This window comes from Myotis myotis, unplaced genomic scaffold, assembly GCF_014108235.1.
Source record: "Myotis myotis isolate mMyoMyo1 unplaced genomic scaffold, mMyoMyo1.p scaffold_m19_p_5, whole genome shotgun sequence".
In the NCBI taxonomy this organism is placed as follows: Eukaryota; Metazoa; Chordata; class Mammalia; order Chiroptera; family Vespertilionidae; genus Myotis; species Myotis myotis.
Window position 1 is genome coordinate 96,126,939 of NW_023416357.1, and position 24,531 is coordinate 96,151,469.

At 43.1% G+C, this 24,531-nt stretch overlaps 1 non-coding gene across 1 annotated transcript; it reads left to right on the forward strand.

Moving 5' to 3' along the window:
• The first annotated feature begins 8,063 nt into the window (after positions 1-8,063).
• LOC118657276 lies at positions 8,064-8,170 on the forward strand. The gene has a single exon (XR_004967971.1). It is a non-coding gene; the product is annotated as a U6 spliceosomal RNA (small nuclear RNA).
• The last annotated feature ends 16,361 nt before the right edge of the window (positions 8,171-24,531 follow it).

The window sequence follows — 24,531 nt, forward strand, 5'->3', positions numbered from 1 at the left end:
AAACCTAATGGCAACTCAGTGGCTCAGCTTCTTTGCCATTGAGGGGCTTATTAAAGCTCGATCATGAAATTCCAGCAAGGCAAATTTTAAAAAGCCGATATGATCAATTGCTATTTTGATTATATTTATGCAAATAACCAGGCCAAGTTGAAACTAGACAATACAATAAATAAATTGGTCTTAAATTGGCTCTTTAATAAAAATGAGGGTGATTTTAGGGGGAAAATATGTTTCAATAGACTCTATAATACACAGTTGTGAATATTAAATTCTAATCCAGTTAATTATCTTGAAATTTTTATTTTTCATTTATGAATTGAACTGAGCCCTAAATTTATCTAGTTTTCTTAAATATTTGGCTACAATCCTCCAAACTAATGTTTCACTTTTCTCTCATCCTTCGATGGAATTAGTGAAAACTAAGACGTCTTTCCTACAACCAGACCATTTGTCATAATTCTTGTCATTCTAGCTTTTGCCCCAATAATATTAAAATTTGTAACACAATTTGTCTCCACCAGGTTACAAGCCCTACTCCTCCTCAGGGAATACCACCTCTAGACATCATCACCACCTCCTTCCGCGCCCAGGCCTCACGCAGCAACAGAAGAGATCCCGCGCCCCCTTTCTCTGAAAGGATTCAGAGCCAAGATCCCTGATGGGGGTATGTGGTAGGCAGTTAGACAGATATGAGCAAAACAGGGGCAATGGGCCAGGTACAGAAGGTCATCAGGGTGGAAAGCCCTGGCTGCCGAGCAAAGGACAAAAGGTAGGGTGGGCCCTTGCCCCCAGGGTGACCTTTCCTCCCCTAGCATACTGCTGGCCATGGAGTTTGGAGCCCCTGGCCTATCCTCCTTAGAGATAACATCTCGGCCTCAGTTGCATTTCAACTCCAGACCCAGAAGAACAACAAAACCAGCCACAGCTGCTTCAGAACCAGCTGCATTAATACTGACTCCCTGCCCTAATGCAGACCAATCAACCCTGTGGTCTCAGTGGAGACCACAACCCTGAAAGGACACACCTGGAAAACTGCTGGGTATTTATTCTATTGAGATCTTCCCCTGGGATCTCCCCTAAAATCTCCACCCTTAAGACACTTAGGGTGGAGGGCCCAGTGCACTCTCCCTTCCAGGAGCCCATCAGAGCCTTTTCCTACTCTCTCCCCCACCCCTCAGACATGCTACCATCAGCTTCCTCACTCCCAAGCCCCGTGGGCCCTTCCTTTACCTCTATAACTTGTTTCCTAAGCCTATTTCTTCTAGGAAATACTTTTTGTACCTCTGTGATTTACCCAATAAATGTTCTCTTACAGGTTGGGTCTTGGCTCTGAATTCTTTCCTGGCCAGAACTCAAGTACCGAGGTTGCGGAATCCAGGTCCAGTCAGACTTCATGGGTCTAACACGTGATGCAGTTCTGCTGCCTACAACAATAGGCTTGGTTCCGGTCAAGGACATTCCTAGGTTGTGGGTTTGGTTCCTGGTTGGGGCATGCTTGAGAGGCAACTGATTGATGTTTCTCTCTCTCTCTCTCTCTCTCTCTCTCTCTCTCTCTCTCTCTCTCTCTCCCCCCCCCTTCTCTCTAAAATCAATAAACATATCCTCCAACAAGGATTTAAAAAGAAAGAATCTGAAGACAGGATGTGAGTAAACACTATGTATGGGACATGCAAGTGTGCTTCTATCTTGGAAATGAAATGGGACAGGCAGGACGTCCACTCATTCCACACACACCCCTTGAACTCCTACTGAATGCTGGGGTAGGGCGACAGAGAAGGTGGAAGAGATGGGCACTCCTCCCCCTATTCCCGTCCCAGGCCCTGCCTGCTCCAGTTCTATTCCAAGTGGCTTCTAAGGTAAAAAAACAACATGGGGCATTTTCTCACATCTTGTCTCTAGATTGATTCATTTGTTCACCAAATTGCTTTTGAGCCCCAAATTGTGCAGGCCCGGAGGGGTGGTAAGGAGGCCGCGGAAGCTCTTCCTGCTTTATGGAGCTGACAGATGAGTCGGGGAGATTAACTAAACATCTGAACAAATAATAATAATAATAATAATAATTATTATTATTATTATTATCTTGGACATTCTGAATAGAGGTGAGTTGACCTTTCTCCATCTGTGACACAATGTCAGAATCTGAAAGAAGGGTCCTAGAGACACAGGGCTTCCTGCCCGGTAAGTACTCATGACAGTGACAGCCAAAGCTCAGGTTCTCTGTGTATAGCTTCCTTCCATCTGAGCAACCCCAGGGGGCTATCGTCAATATCTCCATTTCCCAGAACCCAAAGGCTGAGGCACCGAGAGGCCTTCCCTGGCAGTAGCAGAGCTGGTAGTCAGTAACACCAGGACCACTGGACTCTTACTTTCTTTTTTAAAATATATTTTTATTGATTTCAGAGAGGGAGAGGGAGAAAGAGAAACATCAATGATGAGAGAGAATCATTTATCAGCTGCCTCCTGCACACTCCCTGCCGGAGATCAAGCCTGCAACCCCGGTATGTGACCTCCTGGTTCATAGGTCAAAGCTCAACCACTGAGCCCTGATCAGTTTGGCTCAGTGGATAGAGCGTCAGCCTGCGGACTGGAGGGTCCCGGGTTCAATTCCCATCAAGGGCATGTACTTTGGTTGCGGGCGCATCCCCAGTGGGGAGTGTGCAGGAGGCAGCTGAATCAATGTTTCTACCTCTCTCTCCCTCTCTTTCTCCCTTCCTCTCTGTAAAAAATCAATAAAATATATTAAAAAAAAAAAAAAAAGCTCAACCACTGAGCCACATGAGCTGGGCTGGCTCTTACTTTCTATGGCCCCTCCTTAGGAAGTGCTCCTGGACCGCCATCTCTGGAAGGGCCCCCTCTGCCTCTCTCTTCCCTTAGCCTGCCTTGCTTCTCTTCCTGGCACCTAGAGATAGATTCACTTCTTGTCTGTCTCTCCCATGAGAACATAAGGCCAACGGAACGCTTCCAGATGAATCATCCCCTGCTGGTGGCATCATGCACACAGCCGAAAATAATTGTATTTTGACAGAAATGAGTTCCATTGACTTTGATTAGCCCTTTAAACCCTTATCAGTTCCAGGAGCTCTCCTATTTCTGGAAGTGGTTGCTAGACTTATTTGGCTAACACTATTCCCAGGATCCAGCACAATGTCAGGCACATATGAGAGGTTCAGTAAATACTTGTTGAAAAAAGGAATGAATTAGTGAAAGTTTCACTGCTAAATCATGTCCACATTGTCCTCATTTTCTCCCTTCCTTCCTTCCATCCTTCCTTCCATCCTTCCTTCTTTCCTCCCTTCCTTCTTGCTGTTATGGCATGTACTTTGAATACAAACTGAAAGTGACATGAAGCTCAAAATAGTGGGTTTGAAAGATATATTTTTATAAACTTCCATTACTATAATGTGCAAATCACTATTTCATTATATTTATTTTTCTATCACATGCTTTTTTTCAGCTCTTTTGTATACTTAATGTTCAAATGTATATAATCCTCACCGGAGGACACACTTACTGATTTTAGAGAGAGGGGAAGGGAGAGGAAGAGAAACATCGATGTGAGAGACAAACATTGATTAGGTGCCTCCCACATGCACCCTGAACAGGGACCAAACCCACAACCTAGCTATGTGCCCTGACCAGGAATTGAACCCACAACCTTTCAGTGTATGGCACGAAGCTCCAACCAACTGAGCCACACCAGCTGGGCTAATGTATACATTTTGATGAGTTTGGACATATGCATATATACATGATACTATTGCCACAATCAAGGCAATAAACATATTCATCCTCCATCAAAGATTTCTTGTATCCCCTTGCTTTACTTATTTTATTTGTGGCAAGAACACTTAACCTGAGACCTATCCTTTTTGTTTTGTTTTCCAAGTTGCATTTTTCTTTTCCTTTTTTAAAAATTATATTTTATTGATTTTTTACAGAGCGGAAGGGAGAGGGATAGAGAGTCAGAAACATCAATGAGAGAGAAACATAGATCAGCTGCCTCCTGCACACCCCCCACTGGGAATGTGCCCGCAACCAAGGTACCTGCCCTTGATCGGAATCGAACCTGGGACCTTTCAGTCCGCAGGCTGACACTCTATCCACTGAGCCAAACCGGTTACGGCTCTTTTCTTTTTTCATCTTTAATTTCTTTATTGGTTAGGGTATTACAAATGTGTCCTCATCCCCTCATTAACACTCCCCCCCTCCCCGCACACACACCTCATGCTCTCATCCCCCTGTTGTCCATGTCCATTGGTTTGGCTTATATGCATGCATACTGTTGGGGGCCAGCCCCAGCAGGTCCAGGGGTTCCCCATAGGTGTGGACAGAGTCGGCAAAGAAGGAATAACATGAAGACAGCATTCAGTTCATCAGCAGCCTAGCCAGGTTCTCTAGCCAAGTTCTGGTCAGGATCTCCAGCCAGGTTCTGTCTTTTATTGTCTTGTTACATCTATATTCATACCAGTTGATTTTAATCCTGTCAATTTCTATTCCAAAGGTTAGGGCATTTCTTATCTTCATTCCAGGGAGTAAAGATTATGTAGCTTAAGGGTGATTGTTCATAGTTAAAGTGATTTACTACCCGCCTGACATTTAGTTAAGGGGTTTTATTCCCTCCCTAACTTCAGGGAAACATCCTTACCTGGGGAAACAACCTTTCTCAGAGAGGTGACCTTGGTTAAAACACATAGCGCCAAGAAGGTGAGCAAACATATTAAGAACAGTATGCCATATACACCAGGTCCCTTGAAACATGCTGTGCAGATGTTTCTTCCCTGCAGCGACTGTGTCAAGCAGCAAGGATGGACCAGCTTCCGGCAGCATACAAATCCTTTGGTTGATCTCTTCCCCTTACCCCCACCGTCCCCTTTTAACAAATTTTTAAGTGAAAGCATGGTGTTTAATTACAGGCTCTATGTTGTACAGCTGATCTCTAGATCTAAAACGTACTCATCTTGTAGTTAGAACAAAGCCAGAGGTGGAAATAATCAGTTATTTAGGGGTTGGAGTTGGAGTAGGGCATAGAACAGTGGTTTTCAACCTTGGCTGCGAATTAGAATCACCTGGGAATCTTTTTAAAATCCTGATTTCTGGGTCTCATCCTCTGGAAATTCTGTTTCTTTGTCATGGGTTGGGGCCACAACATTAGTAACAAAGAAACAGAATTTCCAGAGGATGAAGCCCAGAAATCAGGATTTTAAAAAGAGTCCCAGGTGTTTCTAATGTGTAGCCAAGGTTGAGAACCACTGGTATAGAGAGTGAGGAAGGTCACTTCAGAAGGTCAGTTTGAGCAAGACCCAGAAAAAGGACCAGGATTCTACCTGCAGGCCATAGAATGACTAGAACAAAGGTATAGAGCTGTGACTGCAGCAGAGGGCCTACAGTAGAGAGGTGTGAGGGATTTTGGAGGGAGTAGCAGTTTGTCAAGCCAGAGTGTCCTTTTGTGAGTAGTTATTAGTCACGTAGTTGCATGTTTAACTAATGGTTATATCCACAGCAGATTTTACACATCAACATTGGAAGGGATTTATTTATTTATGTATTTATTTATTTTTTAAATATATTTTTATTGATTTCAGAGAGGAAGGGAGAGGGAGATAGAGATAGAAACATCAATGATGAGAGAGAATTATTGATGGGCTGCCTCCTACACACCCCCTACTGGGGATTGAGACTGCAACCTGGACATGTGCTCTGACCAGAAATGAAACCGTGTCCTCCTGGCTCATAAGTTAATGCTCAACCACTGTGCTCACCAGCTGGGCATTTTTTTTTTTTAAATATATTTTATTGATTTTTTACAGAGAGGAAGGGAGAGGGATAGAGAGTTAGAAACATTGATGAGAGAGAAACATCGATCAGCTGCCTCCCGCACACCCCGCACCGGGGATGTGCCCGCAACCAAGGTATATGCCCTTGACCGGAATCGAACCTGGGACCCTTCAGTCCGCAAGCCGACGCTCTATCCACTGAGCCAAACCGGTCAGGGCCAGCTGGGCATTTTTAAAAAAACATTTTTTAATTTATTTCAGAGAGGAAGGAATAGGAAGAGAGAAATAGAAACATCACTGATGAGAGAGATTCACTGATCACTGCCTTCTGCACACCCCACATTGGGGATGGAGCCCACAAGCCGGGCCATGTGCCCCGATGAGGAATTGAAGCATGACCTCCTGGTTCATGGGTCAATGCTCAAGCACTGTGCCATGCTGGCCGGGTTAGCTGTTTAAGATGACCCCCCACCCCCAAAAAAAATGGCCCCCTAGCCAACTATCATGAACACCAAGAATGGACTTACATACAGTACAGGGCGCTAATCTTGAATGTTCTGCTTGATGACTTTTCGCATACATTCCCATCCCACAAGCACCATGCATATCAACACCAACTGATAGAACATTTCCAGCACCCAAAGGTTCCCTCAGGGCCCATCCCAGGCAGCACCCACTTCCCATCCAATTGTCACCGTGATTCCAGGTTCTAGCAACACTGAGTAGTTTTGCCTCTTCTTATATTTCATATAAGTAGAATCATACACGTTGTTGCATGTCTCAATAATTTGTTCATTTTTATTGCTGTAGAGGAATCCATTGCATGATTATAGTTCAAACTAGAGGCCCATTGCAGGAAGATTCCTGCAAGAATAGGGCTTCCTGCAGCTGGAGCGAAGCAGAGAAGGGAGCGAAACCCACTGAGGAGGGCTTCGCTCCAGCCTTGCCACCGGGCTGGCTTCCCTCCCGCCTCCACCGCCTCTACTTTGCTCCCTTCTGCAGCACTTCACTTCCACGTTGTCTTGAGTCTTCGCTCCCAGCTGGTATATGCAAATTAACTGCCAACTTGGTTGGGTTAATTTGCATATAGGTGCTCTGATTGGCTGGTGGGCATAGCGAAGGTACGGTCAATTAGCATCTTTGTCTTTTATTAGTGTAGATAATTTAGCCATCCTCCTGTTGATGGCCACTTGGGTTGTTTCTAGTATGTTCTTGTTGTTGCTGTTAGTATATCCCATTATTTATTTATTTTTTAAAATATATTTTTATTGATTTCAGAGAGGAAGGGAGAGGGAGAGATAGAAACATCAATGATGAGAGAGAAACATTGATAGGCTGCCTCCTGCATGACCCACACTGGGGATCGAGCCCGCAACCTGGGCATGTGCCCTGACCAGGAATGTAATGGTGACCTTCTGATTCATAGGTCAATGCTCAACCACTGAGCCATGCCGGCCGGGCTCCCATTGTTTTTTTAAAAAAATATATTTTATTGATTTTTTACAGAGAGGAAGGGAGAGGGATAGAGAGTTAGAAACATCGATGAGAGAGGAACATCGATCAGCTGCCTCCTGCACACCCCCTACTGGGGATGTGCCCTCAACCAAGGTACATGCCCTTGAGCAGAATCGAACCCGGAACCCTTCAGTCCGCAGGCCGACATCCTATCCACTGAGCCAAATCAGTTAGGGCCCCATTGTTTTTTTTAAAAAAAAGAATAATAATGCGTTCCCACCTAATATGCTCCTTAAACATATTATTAAAACATTCCTAAAAAAAAAACAAAACAAAAAAAAACAAAAAAAAAACATTCCTAACCTCCCACATAACAACCTACTAAAAATTTTCTGCAAAATAGAAAGCCTTTAAAATGACCTGATTAGTTCACATTAATGAACTCATTGGTGGGAGTGATGTGAAGGATGCCTCAATATTGTACAGTATGTGTGGCATACAATTATGTTATGTTAAATTATGTTTTCTTAAACCATGCAAAAAGCTTGTACTGTTATGTAATTGAACAATTAAATAATATGTTAAAAATTATAAGGATGCCTTGACAGGTTTGGCTCAGATGATAGAGCGTCGGCCTGCAAACTGAAGGGTCCCAGGTTCGATTCCGGTCAAGGGCATGTACCTTGGTTGCAGGCACATCCCCAGTAGGGGGTATGCCGGAGGCGGCAGCTGATCGATGTTTCTCTCTCACTGATGTTTCTAACTCTCTATCCCTCTCCCTTCCTCTCTGTAAAAAAAATCAATAAAATATATTTAAAAATGAAAAAAAAATATGTGCTCGCTTCGGCAGCACATATACTAAAATTGGAACGATACAGAGAAGATTAGCATGGCCCCTGCACAAGGATGACACGCAAATTCGTGAAGCGTTCCATATTAAATAAAAAAATAAAATAAAATAAAAAATAAAAATTATAAGGATATTATCTAAAGTGAGCTTGATTCAGTAGCCACCAAGGTACAAGGCAAAAGCCACACCGGGACCGAATTAAGAGCTAAGTATTCAGGGAAGGAATGGGTAAGATGAAATGCTCATGTTTAAATAGCAGACACTTATTTTGATCATTGCTAAATTTACTCTGTCTATCTATCTATCTATCTATCTATCATCTATGTATCTATTTAACAAAGTGCCATAGTGAATATTTGGAGTGAAAGTTCGAATGGAAGGTCTTTTGCACCATACTTCAAAAGAAAAACAAAACAAGGTAGATGCTTCGAACTTTCTTTATAGTACCATTGTTTGTTTGTTGTTGTTGTTCTGGAGCCACACCTTAAGTAAACCTTTAAGCTATGCAAATGAAGCAAAGATTCTAGGGACTCTGCCTTTGGACCTGCTGGGAGGGGCCTATAAAAGGCTGAGGGTTGTGAAGGAGGGACCAGATCCCTTTCTCTCCTTTGCTAAGTCCTTTTGAATTGGGAACGGACGGGCTGTGAGGCCTAGAGAACTTTCCAGGACTCACCCGAGCAGTCAAGGCCCCTGGGAAACAGATGCCTGTGCAAATGAAGCGCAGGCGCAAAGCCCTGTGGTCTCATCCCAAACGTCGGAAGCAACCTCCTCTCCCTGAAGTCCCCAGCACCAGCTTCCTAAGCAGACTGTTACTGTCTGACTTTTCCTGGAATTGCAGCAGCAAGAAACAAGGCAAGTTTGTTTGTTTTTTAATTTATATTGTTGAAAGTATTACTGATTGACTCTCTCCACCTTGCTCCCGCTCCCAAGGTCTGTTTTTTTAGAATTGTATTTTCCAACTTTATTGCGGGTTCATAAGAATACTGTTGATTTCAGGGTCTAGAATAGATCTTGCTTTTGACCACCTTATGGCAATCTTGCTTCCCATAGCTGGTTTGGGTTTTCCTCTGGAGGGTTTTAGGTATACCATCCTGTATTTTGTGCATACGCATTTGACCTTATCTTTTGCCTGTGTTTTGTTCTCTTGCCTTTGGCCTTGTTCCTTTGAAACTTGGTTGGATTGATCAAAATGGAATTGGTGTTTTGAGCAACTAGTACAAGGATGGATGTGGAGAAGGAGGCTATAGGCAGGGTGGAAAGCAAAGAAGGGTGAGTTGTTATCAGGTCTAATCAGAATAATGGCTAAAGAGCTTCTACACAGAACCCCAAGTCCAAGATCAGTAAAATGCTGGATTGGTACAAATGCTTTATGGGTACAAATAATTACCTTTGAAAATCCTTTAAGTCACTCTTATAATCTTTTTAAATCCATCCTCTTCCAAGATAGGAACAGATCACCTTATTGGGGACTGCTGAATTGACTATTGTATTTAGAAATGTTATTACATTTCCTTTCCTCTGCTAATCACATCAGTTATGCAAGTTCACATGAAATGACTGAACATTTGCTCCGGCTCCGTAAACTCTCAAGGTGCTTTTCCTCCCACGATCTCCTTTGACTCTCACTGCCCTTATTCTCATGCTTTTGTAATTGATACTAAGGGACATTCAAACACCATCTTCAGATTCCTCCTGTACTTATTCTTTTTTTTAAGTAATTGATATTCTTTTTCTTTTTAAATATATATTTTTTATTGACTTCAGAGAGGAAGGGAGAGGGAGAGAAAGATAGAAATATCAATGATGAAGGAGAATCATTGATCAGCTGCCTCCTGCACACCTCCTGCTGGGGATCGAGCCCGAAATCTGGGCATGTGCCCTTGACCGGAATTGAACCCCGGACCCTTCAGTCCGCAGGCCAATGCTCTATCCACTGAGCCAAACCAGCTAGGGCCCTCCTGTACTTATTCTTGTTTCACCGTGCAGAGGATGCCATCTCTTGCTTTGCCTACTTGGAGAACATATCCTTCCAAAAGCCACAGATGGTGAGAAGGTTGTGTGAGTGTGTGGAGTTGGAGGGGGAGCATTGAGGAAGGGTGTCACATGGGGTAGCAACCAAGGTACTTTCTGCATTTGCCTAAGACATCTTGGCACTCTAGAACCTACAAATGAATCGGTCTGTTCCCTCAGGCAATATTTAAGTCTTTTCTCCAGATAAGGGCAAGCCTCCTACCTTATGGAGGCTACATTCTAATGAAGACCGACTTTTTAAATAAATTGACTTGAGAGAGAGATTTGTTATTCTGTTTATTTATGCATTCATTGGTTGCTTCTTATATGTGCCCTGACTGGGCATCGAACACTCAGCCTTAGCATATGGGGATGATGCTCTAACCATCTGGGCTACCTGGTGAGGGTGGAGATTGTTAAAAAAATCTAGCCCTAGCTGGTTTGGCTCAGTGGATAGAGCATCGGTCCCGCGTTCGATTCTGATCAAGGGCATGTACCTCAGTTGCAGGCTCCTGGCCCTGGTCGGGGTGCATGCACAAGGCAACAATTGATGTGCCTCTCTCACATCGATGTTTCTCTCTCTTTCTCTACCTCTCCCTTTCACTCTCTCTGAAAAAATCAATGGAAAAAATATCCTCAGGTGAGAATTGAAAAAAATAAAATAATAACTTTTTAAAAATCGACCTAAAAATATGAACTCAGCCCAGCCAGCCTGGCTCAGTGGTTGAGTGTTGACCTATAAACCAGGAGGTCACGGTTTGATTCTGGGTCAGGGCACATGCCGGGGTTGCAGGCTCCATCCCCTGTGTGAGGGGTGGAAGCAGGAGCCAAACAATGATTCTGTCTCATCATTGATGTTTCCATCTTCCTCTCTCTTCCTCTCTGAAAAACAAACAAAAAAAAGAACTCACATACAGGCACTTGTGTGTGCTTGGCCCTGGGAACAAGGGATCAATGAGGCAAGTGGGGCCCTCCCTCATTCAAGAAAATCTCATCAAGTAGGAATAACACTGTTAACTCAAAACTTTTAATCAGTCACACCCAAGTGGCTACCAAAGGCAAGTGCTGTGAAGAAGTAAAGGTACAGTGATAAGGAGAGACCGGGGACTCTAGGAACGTGACTGGTGTCAACATGGGGAAAAGGTTGTTGGAGGGAAGAGGCTCTGGCATCTGGAGAAAGGGCCTGAGGCTAGAAGCACTCCCAGGTCTTGGTGGAAAGGCAGCCCGGCAGGAGGGGTGAGTTCTAGCTAGAGCAGATCTGGGTGTAAGAAAGGAAGTTAATCAGTTCAGTTTTGTTTTGGAAGGATGACTCTGCCTTCCCTGAGGAAGAAAGGCTTAGAGGTGGAGAATGGGTGGGGATGCCCTTAGGAAGAATTTGCACTGGCCCAGGGAGGGTAGAGGGAGAAAGGACTGGATACGATGAGGAATGTGGCCTGAACTTGGGCAGGCAGAGGTGGATGCGGGGATGGAAGTGGAGAGCTCGTTTAAGAGTGGTTAGGCCCTAGCCGGTTCGGCTCAGTGGATAGAGCATTGGCCTGCGGACTGAAGGGTCCCAGATTCAATTCTGGTGAAGGACACGTGCCCAGGTTGAGAGCTCAACCCCCAGTAGGAGGCATGCAGGAGGCAGCCGATCAATGATTCTGTCTTCATCATTGATGTTTCTATCTCCCTCGCCCTTCCTCTCTGAAATCAATAACAATATATTTTTTAAAAAGTTTTTAGGCCCTGACAGTGTGGCTCAGTGCTTGAACGTAGATCTATGAACCAAGAGGTCATGGTTCGATTCCCAGTGGGAGCACATTGCCTGGGTTGCAGGTGTATAGGAGGCAGCCAATCAATGATTCTCTCTCATAATTGATGTTTCTATCTTTCCTTCACCCTTCCTTTCCTATATTTCATTTTTTGGAAATCAATACAAATATTTATTTTAAAAAATTGTTAGGATGCCGAACCGGTTTGGCTCAGTGGATAGAGCGTCGGCCTGCAGACTGAAGGGTCCCAGGTTCGATTCCAGTCAAGGGCATGCACCTTGGTTGCGGGCACATCCCCACTGGGGGGGCATGCAGGAGGCAGCTGATCGATGTTTCTCTCTCATCGATGTTTCTAACTCTCTATCCCTCTCCCTTCTTCTCTGTAAAAAAATCAATAAAATACATTAAAAAAAAATTGTTAGGAAGCCCTAACCAGTTTGGCTCAGTGAATAGAGCGTCAGCCTGCGGACTGAAAGGTCCCAGGTTCGATTCCGGTCAAGGGCATGTACCTTGGTTGCGGGCACATCCCCAGTAAGAGGTGTGCAGGAGGCAACTGATTGATGTTTATCTCTCAACGATGTTTCTGACTCTCTGTCCCTCTCCCTTCCTCTCTGTAAAAAATCAATAAAATATATTTTTTAAAAAATTGTTAGGAAGCAGAACTGAGTTACAAGTGGGAAGAGAGAGGGAAAGGCATGCTGGACAGGCTTGGGCCTTGCCCTGCCAGGAAAACTGGCCTACCTGGAGGATGTAGCAATGAAATAACTACATGGTATCTAGTACTATATTGACAACTGGACAGCTGCTCAGCGCTATGCTAAGCACTTACATCCATCAACTCCATTAATCCTCGCAATAACCCTCAAAGACAGTGCTGCCAACCGAACTTTCTGTGATGATGGAAATATTCTATATCTGGGCTGCCCAGAATGGGAGCCACCAGCCCCACGTGGCAATTGACCCTTTGAAATATAAATAGTGGGACTGAGGAGCTGAAGTTGTAATTTAATTTAAGTTTAAAAATGGATGGTTGATTCTGTTCATTGGAAAACCTTTAAGTGGGTTTGGAACAACTTGGATATGTTGTCCTGCTTTAAAAAAATTAATATATTATTGTCAAAGGAAATTTGAAAAATACTTTAAAATGCCATTTAAACAGTTCCTAATAACATTTTGACTCTACTTTTTATGAGATGAGTTTTATAAAACCTAAATGCAGAGCTAGTATTTCCCATGAAATTTTAACATCTAAAGTTGAAATAAACTGTGTGAAATATATACCAGATTTTGAAGACTTAGTTATAAAAAATAATGTAAAATAGTTTTTATGTCAATTACCTAATGAAATGATATTGTGGATACAATTGGGTTAAAATTAATATCACCAGCTTCCTTCTTGCACGTGTATTTTTAATTGAAATATAACTCATGAGTCCAATATTCACCCTTTTAACCTGTACAATTTGGTGAGTTTTAGTATATTCACAAAGTTGTACAATCATTGCCACAATTATAATGCCAGAAGTTTTCATCACTCCCTAAAGAAATCCATATTCTTTAGCATTTGCTTTCCATTGCCCCTCCCCCATCCATGGCAACCAGTAATCTACTTTCTGTCTTTAGATTTGCTTATTCTGCACTTTTTTTTAAAAAATATATTTTATTGATTTTTTACAGAGAGGAAGGGAGAGGGATAGAGAGTTAGAAACATCGATGAGAGAGAAACATTGATCAGCTGCCTCCTGCACACCCCCTACTAGGGATGTGCCCACAACCAAGGTACATGCCCTTGACCGGAATCGAACCCGGGACCTTTCAGTCTGCAGGCCGACGCTCCTCCATCCACTGAGCCAAACCAGCTAGGGCTATTCTGCACTTTTTATATAAATGGAAGTATACAATATGTTCTTTGTAACTGGCTTCTTTTTTAAAAATATATTTCTTTATTAATTTCAGAGAGGAAGGGAGAGGGAAAGAGAGAGAGAAACATCAATGATGAGAATCATTGATCTGCTGCCTCTTACACACCCTCTACTGGGCATCAAGCCCATGCCCTTGGCTGGAATCAAACCCGGGACCTTTTCGTCAGCAGGCGGACGCTCTATCCAGTGAGCCAAAACGGCTAGGGCTGTAACTGGCTTCTTTAACTTAAAATGTAGCATATATCAGTGCTTCATTCCTTCTATGGTTGAATAAGTCTATTTGTAGTTATATATCACATTTTGTTTATCCATTCCAGAGTTGGTGAACATCTGGGTTGCATCCATGTTTTGGCTATAGTATGAATAAAGTGGCTGTGAACATTCATGTACAAGTTTTCGTGTGGACAAATTTTCAGTTCTCTTGGATATATATCTAGTAGTAGAATTGTTGGATCACTTGGTAACTCTACTTCTTGAGAAACGGATTTTTACCTGCTAAAATGTGACTCCTAGGAAATTTTAAATTGCATATGTGCCTCATATTATACTTGCGTTGGACGGCCAGCCTAGAAGTCTACTTTGGGCCCACATGTCATGGTGAAAAGTTGGAAAAATACACTAAAGGTTGTGATGGGAAGAAAGAAGACAGTGCTGGGCAATGGGTGGTACCCTTTGGTAACTTGCATATTTTACTTCATGTACTTTCATCTTTCAGTGCCAAAGTCTGTTAACTGGTCTCCGCTCCACGGATAAATCTCCAGCCAGCAGCCAAAGAGATATTTTTAAAAGGTGTAAATCTGATGGAGCCATTCCCTGCTTAAAACACTTCGATGGCTTTCCATTGCAATGATATCAAATCTAAATTCTTTCCCATAGTCTGGCAATTATTTGACACTCATGCAATATTTGTGAACAAATAATGGAAAATATTGTTATTTTGTTCCAAATGCGTGTGTGTGTGTAAATTTAAAGACGTTTTAAGTTAAACCTGAAAGTTAAAATTACTACTCAGGGAAGCATTCCATGTGAAATGTATATCCATGGTCCTGCATCTTCTCCATCACTGAGTACACCTTTCTAATTTCTAACCATGGCCAATCATCTGGGTGAAAACATCTTGTATTTAATTTGGGCTTCTTTATTACTAACTAGGTTGAACATCTTTTGTCTTTTCTGTTATTTAGTTTTATGGCCAAGTTAATGAGTATAAGCTTAGCTTGTCTTTATCTAAAAGTATTCCTTTTACATCAAGAATCTCTGTCCTATGACAATGTCTTGAGTATTTTTTCCTATATTTCATTTTTTCGGTTAATGTTTTGAAATATCTTATAGAAGAAAAATGCATGGTCACAAATGAATCGAATAGTTCAAAATTATAGGTTAAAGAAAGTTTGGCGTGTATGTTAGGGACATTGATAATACGGAAGACTAGATAATAGCTGATATTTCTATGGCATGTGCTGTTTTACTGAAAGCATCCTTTATCCAGAGGCCAGAAGTCTTTTTTATAAAGGCCTAATTCAGAAATAGTTGGGACTTTGCTGCTGGCCATAGAGTCTCTCCCAACTACTTCTCTCTGCCACTGTAACAGCCACAGACAATAAGTAGATGAATGGGAGTGGCCACATTACAATAAAACCTTATTCATGGACACTGAAATGTGAAGTTTACATAATTTTCACATGTCATGAAATATTATTCTTCTGATTGTTTTCAACCATTAAAAAGATGTTAAAACCATTCTTAACCCCTAGCTATACAAACCAGGAAATAGACCAGACATGGCCCAGGGGCTGTAGTTTGTCAAGCCCTGCTTTATCCCATTTGAACTTGACTATGGTGCAGTGAGGTGGACAGGGGGGCACGGTTTTCCATTTATTTTTATTTTATTTTAAAATATATTTTATTGATTTTTTACAGAGAGGAAGAGAGAGGGATAGAGAGTTAGAAACATCGATGAGAGAGAAACATCGATCAGCTGCCTCCTGCACACCTCCTACTGGGGATGTGCCCGCAATCAAGGTACATGCCCTTGACTAGAATCTAACCTGGGACCTTTCAGTCCACAGGCTGAGGCTCTATCCACTGAGCCAAACCGGTTAGGGCTTTTTAAATTTTTATAACATTTATTGGGGTGACATTGGTCAGCCATTTTTCTCTTTCAATACATGCAGAGGCAGGTTCAGAGAAGTGAGGGCACAGAGCTCAGGGGGTCTGCTTGGGTCCTGTTCCATTACACACAAGTGCACAAAAGAAAAATGAGAGCGAGTGGCCCCGGGGTGGCCAAAAGTTATTTAAATCCAAACTGTCCCAGGTTTATAAAACTTAAAAAGCTCATAGGCTCTAAATTGTTCTTTTTATTTATTTTTTAAAATATAGTTTTCTTATTTCAGAGAGGAAGGGAGAGGGAGAGAGATATAGAAACATCAATGAAAGAATCATTGGTCAGCTGCCTCTTGCACCTGCCTCCTACAGGCCCCGCACTGGGGATCGAGCCCGCAACCTAGGCATATGCCCTGACCAGGAATCCAACAGTGACCTCCTGGTTCATAGGTCGATGCTCAACCATTGAGCTACACTGGCTGGGCCAAATTGTTTTTAAATTAAAAAAATTTTCTTTCAGTTACATTTGATATTCAATTATTATTCATTTCAGGTGTATAGCGTAGTGATTAGACATTAATTTAACTTACAAAGTGATCCCCCTATAAGTCTAGTACCCACTTGACACCATACATAGTTATTATAATATTATTGACAATATTCCCTATGCTGTACCTACATGCCTGTGACTATTCTGTAACTGCCAATTTGTACTTATTAATGCCTTCCCCAACCTCCAGCTCCCTTCCATCAGGCAATCATCGGCTTAAACAAATCTAAGGTTTTAATTCCTAGACCAAACCCTGTGTGTGTGTGTGTGTGTGTGTGTGTGTGTGTGTTCATTCGTACGTAGACCAACCAAATACTTTTAAGAAAGGAATACCACGTCCTTTTGAGAGTAGCTGTCTCAACACTTGCCTGTCTGGATCCCATCAATGCTTTCCACTTGAAACTCAGAGAGGAGGAGACTTTGAAGTGACCAGAAGAACTGGGGGGCGGTGGAGCCCCAGCTTCAGATCTGGACAGACTCAGGCTCCATCACTTATTTGCTGTGTGCCTTTAGACAAGTTGCCAACCTCTCCATAAAAGAAAGATAATCACATAGGGTTGTCATTGTCAATACAGATTGAACCAATGCAACAAAAACATGGGTACAGTTTCACATTTTGCCTTGAAGTGAAATCATGCAAATTCCTTACCTCGCACATTACTTTAAGGATCCAATAACCTCAGGGTAGGTAGGATCAAGAGGCCTGCAGAACGCTGTGCCATATGCTCGCCACTAGGGCAGCCCCACCGAGCTGTAAACAGAAACCCTCCATTCTCAAGGTTAGTCTTAAATGATGATCTTTAAATGTTGACAAGTCTTCAGGGACGCTTTTTCCCAGAAAATAGGGGAGTCTGGAATCCAACCTGCCCTGCTGGTGTGAAAAATGAATTTAATATAAGAAAAGGACCAGGTAAAAAAAATGGGTCTTTGTATTAATTCACTGGCAGAGTATTAATTCAGGAATTCCTTGGATGGGTTGTGAGGTGTTGACAGGCCTGCCTGGGTGAAGGGTTGACAGCTCTTGTGAAGTGGTGTACAGTTACCAGAGTACAAATCTTTTTTCCTTTTATTTTATTTTTTTAAACATATTTCTATTGATTTCAGAGAGGAAAGGAGAGGGAGAGAGAGATAGAAACATCAATGATGAGAGAGAATCATTGATCGGCTGCCTCCTGCAGGCCCCACACTGGGGATCGAGCCTGCAACCCAGGCATGTGTCCTTATGGGGAATTGAACCGTGAGTTTGAACCATGAACTCCTGGTTCATAGGTCAACGCTCAACCACTGAGCCATGCCAGCTGGACTTTTTTCCTTTTAAATAACAGCTTTATTAAGATATAATTTACAGAGGGGATAAATGGTGATGGGAATAAATATAATTGCACAATTTAGCTATTTTAAATGTACAATTAATTCAGGGGTTTGTAATGTATTCAGAGAGTTGTGCAACCATCACCACAGTCAGTTTCCAACATTTTCATTCCTCCTTCCAAGTCCCATGTCCATTAGTCACCCCCCATTCTCCCCTACCCCTGGCCGCTGGCAACTACTGATCTATTTACTGTCTCTATGGATTTACCCATTCTGGACATTTCATATAAATAGAATCATACAATATTGTGGCTAAATAATATTCCATTGTAGGCTATACCACTTTTATCTATCCAATCATCATTCAGTGGGCATTTAGAGCTGTTTCTAGAGGAGAAATCTTGGTGCTTTCTGGACCTGTTTTTATGCCAGTTAACTGCCTGCTGCCTTGGCTTCCTCATCTGTAAAATGAGGTAATGATAGCTCCCTGATCATAGGCAGGGCCATCATTAGCCTATATAGACCCTTTATTTGAATTAGATTGAGGTGCCCCTCTTGGCAGATACCTATCTCATCACAAGGCAGGGTCAGCAGATGGAGCCTTTGCTGCCGGGGGTTCTTAGGATGGATTGCAGCCCCCTTTTCTTTATTTTATTATTATTTTTTTAAATATATATTTCTTTATTGATTTAAGAGAGGAAGGGAGAGGGAGGAAGAGATAGAAACATCAATGTGAGAGAGAATCATTGATTGGCTGCCTTCTGCACGGCCCCTACTGGGGATTAAGCCCGCAACCCCGGGCATGTGCCCTTGGCCAGAATCGAACCCGGGACCTTTCAATCTGCAGGCCGACGCTCTATCCACTGAGCCAAACCGGCTAGGGCAGCCCCCTTTTCTTTAAATGTACAGTTCTTTGACATTAGCTTTATAGATTCCACTAAAAATACCACTCTCCAAAGTCATTTAAATCAGTTCTCTTTTTTCTCCCACTCCCTTCAGTGAGGTTATGTCCTACATCTTGGGTACAGCCTCATTTGTCACAGTCTGCATTCTGTCCTTGGATGATAACATTCATTGAAGTTCACCGTATGTGATGTAAAACTTTATGGGTTTTACAAAGCCGTAGGGCCATGTATCCTCCTTCCCCACTATCAATCCGAACACCTCAAAATCCCCTTTTGGTCCCCCTGAAGTCAAAGCCTCTCCCCAACTCCTAGCAAACACCGATTTGCTGCCCCATTTTTTGTACAACGCACAAACTACCCAATGACCAGCAAGGCTCTGCTCATGGGGTTGTTGTGATTATAAAATGAATTAGGAATGGCCGGCATGGCTCAGTGGTTGAGCTTCGTTATTTGTTATTATTATTGATTGATTTCAGAGGGGAAGGGAAAGGCAGAGAGAAATAGAACCATCAATGATGAGAATCATGGATCGGCTTCCTCGTGCACGCCACCCATGGAGATCAAGTCCACAACCCGGGCATGTGCCCTTGACCGGAATCGAATCTGGGGCCCTTAGTCCACAGGCTGATGCTCTATCCACTGAGCCAAACCAGCTTGGGCAGAGCATTGTTACTTATGAACCAGAAGGTCACTGTTTGATTCCCCCCAGGGTTGTGGGCTGGATCCCCATGTGGGGTGTGCAGGGGGCAGTGGATCAATGATTCTCTCTCATCATTGATGTTTCTATCTCCCTTTCCCTTCCTCCCTGAAATCAATAAAAATATATTTTTTTTATAAAAGAATTAGTTCATAGAAATTCAGGACAGGGCCTGGCACATATTAAGTGCCCATCACTCAGGAGCTGTTGTAACTATCAGACATTTTAGAGGCCAGAGTGCTTTGTTCACTGGGGGTGGGGAGGTGGTGCCAGACATCAGCAAAGTGACTCTGATGGAAAAAGGGACAAAGGAAGTGTCCAATGGTGCCTGCTCTGGCCGAACCTGGGGAGCCCAATGTACCCAACAAGGCAACCAAGGAAAATGGTAATAGGGTGGTGGTCTCAGAGAAGGGCCACCTGAATTCTCTACCACCAACCCACTCTGAACCCCTGGGTAACTGCTCTCCTCTTGGGGTCTGGGCCTTTCAGCTCCAAGGTCCCCTGTAGCTTTAAGGCAGGACAGCAGGGGTCAACAAACCTTCTATAAAGGGCCAGATAATTATTTTTGGTTTTGCAAGCCATACACCTCTGGTCTCTGTTGTAGCTACTCAACTCTGCCTTTGGAGTGGAAGCAGCCATAGACAATGCATAAATGAATGAAGGCTGTGTTCCAATAAAACTTTATTTTTATTTTTTTAATATATTTTTTTATTTTATTGATATTTAGAGAGAGAGGAAGGGAGAGGGAGAGGGAGATAGAAACATCAATGATGAGAGAGAATCATTGATTGCCTGCCTTCTGCACACCCCGCACTGGCCTTTGAGTCCCCAACCAGGGCATGTGCCCTGACTGGGAATCGAACCGTGACCTCCTGGTTCATAGGTCCACGCTCAACCGCTGAGCTACGCCAGCTGAGCTGAATAATATTCCATGCGGTCTAGGTCGGCTGCATTTTTTTGTCCATTCATCTGCCCGTTGGCTGTTTCGGCGATTGAGATTAGTGCTGCTGTGAACATTTGTGTACAAGTTTTTGTTTGAGACCCTGTTTCCAATTCCGTTGGGTATGTAGCCAGGAAACCCCTGGCTACTTTTACCTCCGAGGCCTGAGCACCTCTTCTCGGTGCCTCAGTTACCTCACCTGTAAAGACGGTTCACGACAGCTTATTGCACAGGGTTGGGGAGAGGATGAAACGAGTTCATGTTGAGCTTTTGGAACGTGCCTAGCACAAGGAAGCACTAGCAATTACTGCTCTCACTGGCTGTGAGGATGAAGCAAAACACCCACAGAGAGCATGTTACCTGGCTCTGTGAGTAGTTACCTATTATTTGGTTTACAATTCCTGCTGATAGAATTCTGTCAAGAATGTATGTGATGTGGCAAACTTCTAGGCTAATATTGGCCAATTAAAAATACAGAATGGATGTCTTTTAAGCAAAGGGTAGTTCCTAAAGAAGATTTTGCGTGATTCCAGAGCAATGCTGCTGAAAGATGGCCTGTATTTGTTTTCCAGCTAATGTGGATAAGAAAATAGTGTAAGGCAGTTGTGAAATGATGGGATTCCTGATGCATGCTTTCAATGGCAGAGGGGCATTTCACATTTGGGGTTTACAGTGGGTATAAATCTCATTAATATTCTATTGCAATATATGGACCCAGACTGCATGGGTTCAAATCTGGGCCTTTTTTTTTTTTTAACAAGCTTGTGTGATCTTGAGCTAGTTATTTCGCCTGGAGACTGTGCCTCAGTGACCTCATCCATAAAATGGAGATAAGAGCAGCTGCCTCATAGGGTTGTTGGTGAGAATTAAATGAATTAATATGCAAAGTGCTTTAAAAAGCCCCTGGCTCACCCTATCCGGTTTGGCTCAGTGGATAGAGCGTCGGCCTGCGGACTGAAAGGTCCCAGGTTCGATTCTGGTCAAGGCATGTACACCTTGGTTGCGGGCACATCCCCAGTAGGGGGTGTGCAGGGGGCAGCTGATCGATGTTTCTCTCTCATTGATGTTTCTAACTCTCTATCCCTCTCTCTTCCTCTCTGTAAAAATCAATAAAATACATTAAAAAAAAAAAAGGTTTATCCTGCCGAGACCGGTTTGGCTCAGTGGATAGAGCGTCGGCCTGCGGACTGAAGGGTCCCGGGTTCGATTCCGGTCGGGGGCATGTACCTGGGTTGTGGGCATATCCCCAGTGGGGGATGTGCAGGAGGCAGCTGGTCGATGTTTCTCTCTCATCGATGTTTCTAACTCTCTATCTCTCTCCCTTCCTCTCTGTAAAAAATCAATAAAATATATTAAAAAAAAAAAAAAGATTTATCCTTAAAAAAGAAGAAAAGCCCCTGGCTCACTACCAGCTCTGTTTAACTGAGCAATTCAATTGGTGTGTGTGTGTGTGTGTGTGTGTGTGTGTGTGTGTGTGTGTTTCTAAAACCACACAGTTGAAAAGATCCCACTGTTCCATATTCTTACCCTTTTAAAATGGTCTGATTAAGCCTGGCCAGGTAGCTCAGTTGGTTACAGTGTCATCACAGTATGATAAGGCTGTGGATTCAACCTAGGATCCAGGCACACAAAAATCAACTGATAAATGAATAAAGAAGTGGAATAACAAATTGATCTCTTTCTCTCTCTTTCCCTTCCTTTCTCTTTGAGATCAATAAGTTAAAATAAAAAGGCCTGACCAAGGAAAGTGGGTAATAGTTTGACAAATTTTCCTGAAAACCAAAAAAAAGGAAAAGAAGACACCCTTGGCTGCTCATGTTCTCAACACCTCTCATTACTGCATCTTTGTATTTAAAATTTGAGTCAATCCAGTCACGCCACCAAAGCATCTTTTGTGAGTTTTAAGAAAAAAATAAACAAGACCCAGCATCTGTACCCATACCTGGGCAACCATGAGCAGTCATTGTAGCAAAATACTTGCATTAGCATTTTGCCATCTCACAGCTGGGAAGGATGTTGGTAAAATGACTTTGTTTAGTTACCCGATGCCTATTTTTGCCATTCATCTAACAATAGTCCCTGGCACATAGGTACTCCACCTATAGACAGTTTTTAAAAAGTAATATATATATATATGTGTGTGTATATATATATATATATATAATTGATTTCAGAAAGGAAGGGAGAGGGGGAGAGAGATAGAAACATCAATGATGAGAGAGAATCATTGATGGCCTGCCTCCTGCATGCCCCACAATCCAAGCATATGCCCCGACCAAGAATCGAACCATGACCTCCTGGTTCATAGGTCAATGCTCAACCACTGAGCCACGCCAGCTGGGCCACCTATGAGCAATTTTGAGTGAAAGGGTGGTGGGTCAGAAACTGGGGGCTGAGGTCTCATCTCATTCTGCCCTTGCTCTTACAATAACCATTTCACCACCTCTGGATTGTGAAGTATTTCCATAAAGTTTCAGCATTTCATATGCTTTCCACAATAGTCCCTTTAGGTAGAAACTTTCCTCCCCATTTCCCTGATAGGAAAGTTAAGTCTGATAAGAGGTTAAATCAAGCCCTAACCGGTTTGGCTCAGTGGATAGAGCGTTGGCCTGCGGACTGAAGGCTTCCGGGTTCGATTCCGGTCAAGGGCATGTACCTTGGTTGCAGGCACATCCCCAGTAGGGAGTGTGCAGGAGGCAGCTGATTGATGTTTCTCTCTCATCGATGTTTCTAACTCTCTATCTCTATCCCTTCCTCTCTGTAAAAAATCAATAAAATATATTAAAAAAAAAAAAAGAGGTTAAATCAATTCCCAAGTACACGTTTGCAGAACTCCCACCTGGATCATCTGGTTCTGAATCCTGAAGCCCCTTGTCCTCCCAAACTGCTTCCAGCAGCATGGCCTTGGCAAATGCCTGATCTCAAACCCAAATCCTTCTCTAAACTTGTGGTTGGGGTTTTAGGTCATCTATCCAGGTATGGATTATCTAAGAATTTAAATGACGTGGTGGAGGTGGTGGGAAATACCTGCTAATGCCCATTTCTTCTCTGATACTTCCATGAAATTGTTTCAGACCGAGTAACATAACTTCCAGGTAAATATTTTGGTTCTCAAGAAGAAAAACCAGCCCTCTGTTTATGCCAAGTCATAGCGCGGGCCCTGGGAGGAGCAAAATATGTTTTGCTGTGAGAGTAATGATAGGGTAGCCCCTCCCTACACTTGACTGACTCGACTTAATGACAAGTCAGCTGCTCCAGCAGTTCCTGTCTTCCCGGTTTTTTGTTTTCCCTCATCTCTGGATTCTGAACCAGGGAAGGGGGTGTAAAATTATATAAAAATTGGCAGTGATCAGAAACGGCGTCCTCAGTCGTCTCCCTCTTTGGAACTCTCCAGGTCCCTTGTAGCATCTTGGCGTTAAGCCTCCCAGGAAGCCGGTGTTGCTCAGCCAATTCACATCTTCTGTGGAGTTCTTCAACACCACCGCGGCCCCCCCCCCCCCCCCGCCCCCTTCTGAGTGTAAATGGGCCTTATGGCTAATGCAGACCTAATTCTACAAGGGGAAGGAGAAAAACAGCCTAGTGCAGCCCTCTGGAATAATCGAGAGGTGCCAGTTTTGCTTTTCTAGTGACTGTTGTGGCCTAGAAATGAACTCTATGCCCAAGCCAAAAAATCGGAGAGCAATGCTTGACTCCAAGTCTAGGTGCAAGTCCAGCAAATTCTATCGGCCAACTTACCTAAACCTGTCCTCGATTTTCCATCTCCACCACCCTAGTCCAATCCACCCCCATCTCTTGTCTAGACTCTGTTCTTTCTCACTCATTCTTTTTCTTTGCAACATACCCTTTTTAAAAATGAGTTTTATTGCCAATTTTATGCACTGTAAAATTCACCCATTTAAAGTGTTCAATAGTTTTTGGTATATTCACAGAGCTGTGCAACCATCAGCAGAATCAAATTTCAGGCAATTTTCATTAGCCCCCAAAAGAAATCCTCTGCCAACTCCCCAGCCCCCAATCTACTTTCCATCTCTATATAAATTGATTCTGGACATTTTGTGTAATTGGAATCATATACTACGTGGCATTTTGCTTCTGGCTTTTTTCACTCAGCACAGTGTTTTCAAGGCTCTTCCACTTGCAGCTTCTGTCAGGACCTCATTTCTTAAAAATATATTTTTATTGATTTCACAGGGCAAGGGAGAGGGAGAGAGATAGAAACATCAATGATGAGAGAATCACTGATCAGCTGCTTCCCGCACACCC